This window comes from Trachemys scripta, chromosome 2 (assembly GCF_013100865.1).
Source record: "Trachemys scripta elegans isolate TJP31775 chromosome 2, CAS_Tse_1.0, whole genome shotgun sequence".
Classification (NCBI taxonomy): domain Eukaryota; kingdom Metazoa; phylum Chordata; order Testudines; family Emydidae; genus Trachemys; species Trachemys scripta.
In genome coordinates this window covers 277,729,012-277,734,630 of record NC_048299.1, presented here as the reverse complement: position 1 = coordinate 277,734,630, position 5,619 = coordinate 277,729,012, and the positions used below count along the sequence as shown (strand labels likewise).

Below are 5,619 nucleotides of genomic sequence, written 5' to 3'. Positions count from 1 at the left end.
CAATTATATGGAGTGAGACAAAGAAGGAAGGAGAAGCTGCTGGGCTTAATAGCCAGTCTGCTGACTCTTCCCACCAGTGGGGTGGGGTAGCCAACAGGGCCGGCTTTAGGAAGTGCGGGGCCCAATTCGAACATTTTCAGCGAGGCCCCGGCAGGGATGACTAAAAAAAACAAACCATGTAAAAAACAAGCCTTTCATTTCTTAGCAACCAGTTCCCTATAAAAAGTTCTGATTTAAGGGACGTGCCGCAGTATGTATTTTTGTACCAATAGGGTTACCATACGTCCGTATTTTCCCAGGAGGAATTTTTTAAATTTAAAAATTCCTCCCGGACGGTGATTTAAGAACCAAAAAGCCTGACATGTCCGGGAAAATACGGATGTATGTTAACCCTACCTAAAGTTCTTTTTTAAAAAGATGGGCCTGAACTAGAAATGAGCTCCGTTTCACATGTGTGGGTCCCCGCCACTCCTGTTATACCAATAAAAACTAGCAGGATCTTATTAAAGGGGACAAGTTAAAGATGCCACATTTATTATGATAACAATTTGATTTATGACCAATAACTAATACCTTAATCCTTATACACACACATTATACCTAATACCTATACACACACACACACACACACACGCATTTACACACACACACATCCATCAGATGTTCTGCAGCTGCTGCATAGTTACCAGTCCTGCTTGAGTCTGTGGCTTGAGTTTGCAGCTTGGGTTCGTAGCTCGTGGCGGTAACTGGGCAGGAAAGCTGGGCACAAGGACGAGCTGGGTCTCTGTTGGGCATGCACCGATGCCCTTCCATGTTGGCAGCAGAATGTTACCCTCCTCCAAAGTTTTCCATCTCACCCATCCTTTTTCTAGGCTTTAGTTTGAATCCAGAGTCTATAGGTCTTGCTGTGTCACGCTGCCTCCAGGTTTGGTGATTGATCACCTGTCAATTGCAGACATGACTTTCAGCCTCGGACCGGGCTTTGATCTTCCTTCTATTGTACCTTTTCTTTTTAGGGTGGATTCTTCTTACTTTGTTAGGGCTCTTGTCTGCATCTTCAGCCGTTGGTGTTTGAACTCTATTTAATCAGGACAGGCTGGGGCTGGAGGTTGATTCCATCATCCAGACATACCTCATTCACACATCTAAACTAAACTAATAAGATTACAGCAGGGTTTGCAAAAATGAAGGTTGCAGCAAGCCCTTACAAAATGGAGTCAGCGTTTTAAAATGGGGTTTGAATTACAATATGGCAAACAGTGAACAGAAGTTACAATATAGACAAGTATAATGGATGGCAAACAGTGAACAGAAGTTACACTGTAGGCAAGTGTAATAAATGGTGAACAGAAGTTCCAATACTGAAACAGTGCAAGTCTTAGTGATTTAAGCAGGAATTGGATTGATAGTGAAACTTACAAAGGCAGCTGACTGAACAGCTATGGCTCTTAACAAGCATCTTAATTGTTAATTAGCCAGTTATTGGGGTAACCGATTTTATGAATGAATATTGTTTCATTCATAAAACTTTACTTATGAAGTTACATTAATAAAGTGAACAATTAAAAACAATTTCATTCATCAGTTCTACACTCCCTGGGGGCGGTGTGCACATGTGTGGGTCCCAGCTGCTCCCTGCCCCCGTCATTGAAGCAGGTGTGCAGGGTTCCTGCCCTGGGAACTGCAGGGCACCAGTGGACATGGGGCTGGCTGGAGGCAGGGCAGGGGCTGACTGGAGGTAGGGTCTGGCTGCAGGCAGGGCAAGGGGTGCGGGTTTGGCTGGAGACAGGGGTGCGTGGGGTGGGCTGGCTGGCTTCAGGCAGGGCCGCAGGGGTTGGCAGGGCTGGAGACAGGAGTGCGGGACTGGCTGGCTTCAGGCACGGGGGTGCGGCAGAGGTTGGCTGCAGGCAGGGCAGGGGGTGCAGGGCTGGTGTGGGCAGGGCAGGGAGTTCAAAGCTGGTGCGGGCAGAGGTGTGGGGGGGGCTGGCTGGCTTCAGGCAGGGCTGCAGGGGGGTGCGGCAGGGGTTGGCTGGAGACAGGGCAGGGGGTGCGGCAGGGGCTGGCTGTGGGTAGGGGGTGTGGGGCTGGCTGTGGGCAGGGGGTGCGGGGCCGGCCGCAGGCAGCGGTAGGGCTGGCAGGGGGTGCAGGTCTGGCTGTGGGCAGGGGGTGCGGGGCTGGCTGGAGACGGGGCTGGCTGCGGGCAGGGCAGGGGGTGCGGGGCTGGTGCGGGTAGAGCCCACCCTGTATGGTAAGTGCCCCCTCCTCCTCCTCCCTCCCCCACCGGGGTAGCAGCAGCAGCTCAGGGGCTATTTAAAGGGCCCGGGGCTCCCCTGCTTCTACGCCCCAGCCCTGTAAATAGCTGAGGGAGCCCTGGGGAAGCGGCGGGGCTCCGGCGGCTATTTAAGGGCCCAGGGCAGCAGAGGCAGCTGGAGCCCCGGCCCTTTAAATAGCCCCCAGAGTCCCCCGCTACCCCAGGGCTCTGGGGGCTATTTAAAGGGCCTGGGGCTCCCCTGCTTCTACCGCCCCGGCCCTTTAAATAGCCGAGGGAGCCCTGGGGAAGTGGTGGGGCTCCAGCTGCTATTTAAAGGGCCAGGGCGGTAGAAGCAGCGGGAGCCCCAGACTTTTTAAATAGCCCCCAGAGCCCCACGGCCCTACCCCAGGCCTCCAGCAGTGGAGCTCTGGTGGGAGCCCCAGGCCCTTTAAATTGCGCCCTGGGGAAGCCGGGCCACCCTGGTACCGGGGCTTGGGTGTGGGGCCCTCTTGGGGTGCCCCCTGACAGCCCCCCGGCTCCTTGTCCCCTGACTACCCCTCCTGGGACCCCTGCTCCTAACTGCCCTCCAGAACCCCACCCCCAACCTAAGCCTCCCTGTTCCTTGTCCCCTAACTGCCCCCTCCTGAGACCCCCCACCCTAACTGCGCCCCCAGGATCCTACCCCCTACCTGTACTCTGACTGCCCAAAACCTTATCCACACTCCCACCCCCAGAAAGCCCCCCTCGAACACCCTCCCTGTCTCTTGACTGCTCCCTCCAGAACCTCCCTGCCCCTTCTCCGACCCCCTGGCCCCCTTACTCTGCCGCTCAGACCAGCGTGCCAGGGAGGAGGAGCAGGGGGAGGAGCTCCAGACTGCCGGTGCGGCTGGTGATCTGCGAATGCAGGGAGGGAGGGAGGGAGTGCTCTCAGCTGCAGGGGAGAGGAGGGGGAAGCGGAGGAGGGGCTCTCTCTGGCTGTCCGAGCCCCATGTAAGTGGCACCATCCGGCCGGCTGCCCTCTCAGCAGCGCGTGCTCTGCATGGGGGGGTGGGGGAGTCCAGACATTTACAAATTCCCCCCGGATGCTATTTTTAACTCTAAAAGCCGGACATGTCCGGGGGAATCCGGACGAATGGTAACCCTACATTAGGGCCCCTCTGCACTGGCTCCTTGCCAGCTGCTGCTGGTCCCCTGTAAGCCCCACACTGACCGGCGTCTGTCTGCAATGCCCAGCACACACCTAGCTCTGCAGGCAGTTCTTTGCATCCCGCTTCTCCGCAGGTCCTGGTTAGCCATGCGGCTACTGCCTCCCAAAAGTGCCCCATCATTTTGTACTCAGGGCCTTCCTCCTACCTGCCCCGGGGAAAGGGAAGTGCCGTGGGGAAGGGACTGAGGGGAGTTGTAGTCCCCTGACTTTGCAGGTTCATCACACCTAACTTTCGCGTGCTTGACTTTGCAATCTAAATAAAGGAAAGGTCACAGGAACCCATTTTCATGGACAAGCCTTAGGCAACAGAAATACAGAGGCCAGTACCATCGCCCCCAATAATTCAGCACTAAATAATAATAAATGATGAGAGAATTGTGGAAACTTCATATTCTGGGACATTTTAAACCAGACTGGAGAAAGCCGAGGGAAGTATGCCGTGTCTTGGGAAGGAAATGGGTTTAAATGAGGGGTTCTCGCCCGGGCTGGGGTTTGACAATATCAGAATGTTCTGCGGGAACATGTCAATTTGGCTGAAACTTCGGAGAGAAACTGGCCTGACTTCTTGCCAGCTCACCCCCAGCTCATCAGCAGCCCGCCTGGAGGGAAGTGTGGGAACTGGGATTCCCCAAATCCCCAGGCAGCCATCTCCCCAGGCTGCCTGCTCCCCCGTCCCCCAGGCAGCTGGCTGGCTCCTTGGTTCTCCTGACCCCCTAACTGGTGGGCTGCCCCACTCCCTGGAGCCCCATGCTAGCTGGCTCCCCTATGCTGCCTAGGGACTGCCAGGCTGCCTGACTCTCCTCACAGCTGACACCCCAGACAACCAGCTTCCTGGTCTGCCCAACAATTCCCACCTGCCCTGCTCCTTGGAACAACGTGCTGCCTGTCTTCCCATCCGCCTGCCTGGCAGGCGGCCCCAGTCCTTGAGCTCCCCAATTCCCAGTGCTGCCTGCCTCCCCCTCTGCGGGGCCGCCCCGCTCCTTGGTGTCTTGGGCTGCACAGCCAGCTGGGCCAATGGGGAGTCGGGCAGCTGGAGGCATCAAGGAGCCAGGGCAGCGAGGCAGCCTGCCAGGCGGGAGGTAGGCGGCCTGGGGTGCTGGGAGATCAGGGTGCTGAAGAGCGCGCTAGCCAGGCATTCCGGGAACTTGTCTTGTGTTTTAAAAACCATTTTAAAAAGTCTGAAAAACGTTTGACTTTTCAGTCGCTCCCCGCCACCCCCATGAGGTTTTAACTTTTCATCCGGATTTGGGACAGAAAGATTTATCACCACATGGAATTTTTTCACAGGCTGGAGCTTCTCTGTCCTGGCCAGCTCCACTGGTGACCCCCCTCCCTCTCTCTGCACCTAGAAGGCAGGGAGCAGGGTCCCCACCCTCTTTGCTGCTGGAACCCGGTATGGAAAAGGTTAAGAATCACCGGATTAGACACTAAAGTAGGGATTTTCCACCGTGGTGTCTGGCTTATGCAGTGTATTAACCATCTCCTTGTGCAGAAGCGTTTGGCACAGGAATGCTTTAGTCCTGCTTCTCCTCCTCCCTCCAGACTGCAGCGGGGAAATGAAACCAAACACAAAGACATTTCCTGGAGCACTGGATTCCGTTCAGACTCTGAGCCTGGTTGCCTCTGGCTGCTCTGGTACTAAGAAAAAAAAGACAACCACGTGAGCAAACTCCCCTGCCCAGCCATCAGTTTCCTGTCCCCTCCCCACTAACTCACGGTCTTTCCATGCGCTGAATTCACAGGTAAACACCAAGATCCTCATTTATAACCAGCCCCCCAAGAAGCAGCTGCCTTTCTGCCCAGGCTGTGACGGCAGGCCGAAGATGAAGGCTTTTCTTCTCACCCTGCTGGTGGCGGTTCTGTGTGCGGAGCAAGGTGAGATGCTGCTAATGATTCCTCTGTGCCTGAGAGAGAGCCAGGGAAGCAGCTAGAAATGGGGGTGGGGGGGGGCAGAGGGGGATTTTTGCAGCGCCATTGGCAAAGATTCTACCCTGAAGTGGGAGCTGGCACTTCTGCAAACCTCCCTTTGCAGCCAGCTGCTCGGTAGTGCGAAGCAATGGCTGGTGCTCTGGGTGCAAGAGGGAGCACGGTTCTGTGGAGCTGAGCTCCTTCCAACAGCAGCATGTCTTGAGAGGCCTAGAGGGAGATGGGGGAAGGGGAT

At 55.6% G+C, this 5,619-nt stretch overlaps 1 long non-coding RNA gene across 2 annotated transcripts; it reads left to right on the top strand.

Annotated features, from left to right (window-relative positions):
• Positions 1 to 4,759: 4,759 nt before the first annotated feature.
• On the top strand, positions 4,760 to 5,328 carry LOC117871690. Of its 2 annotated transcripts, XR_004644335.1 has the most exons (3): positions 4,760 to 4,890; positions 5,001 to 5,118; positions 5,201 to 5,328. It is a non-coding gene; the product is annotated as an uncharacterized LOC117871690 (long non-coding RNA). The 2 variants fall into 2 exon arrangements; XR_004644334.1 differs by having other exon boundaries at positions 4,785 to 5,118.
• Positions 5,329 to 5,619: the final 291 nt, after the last annotated feature.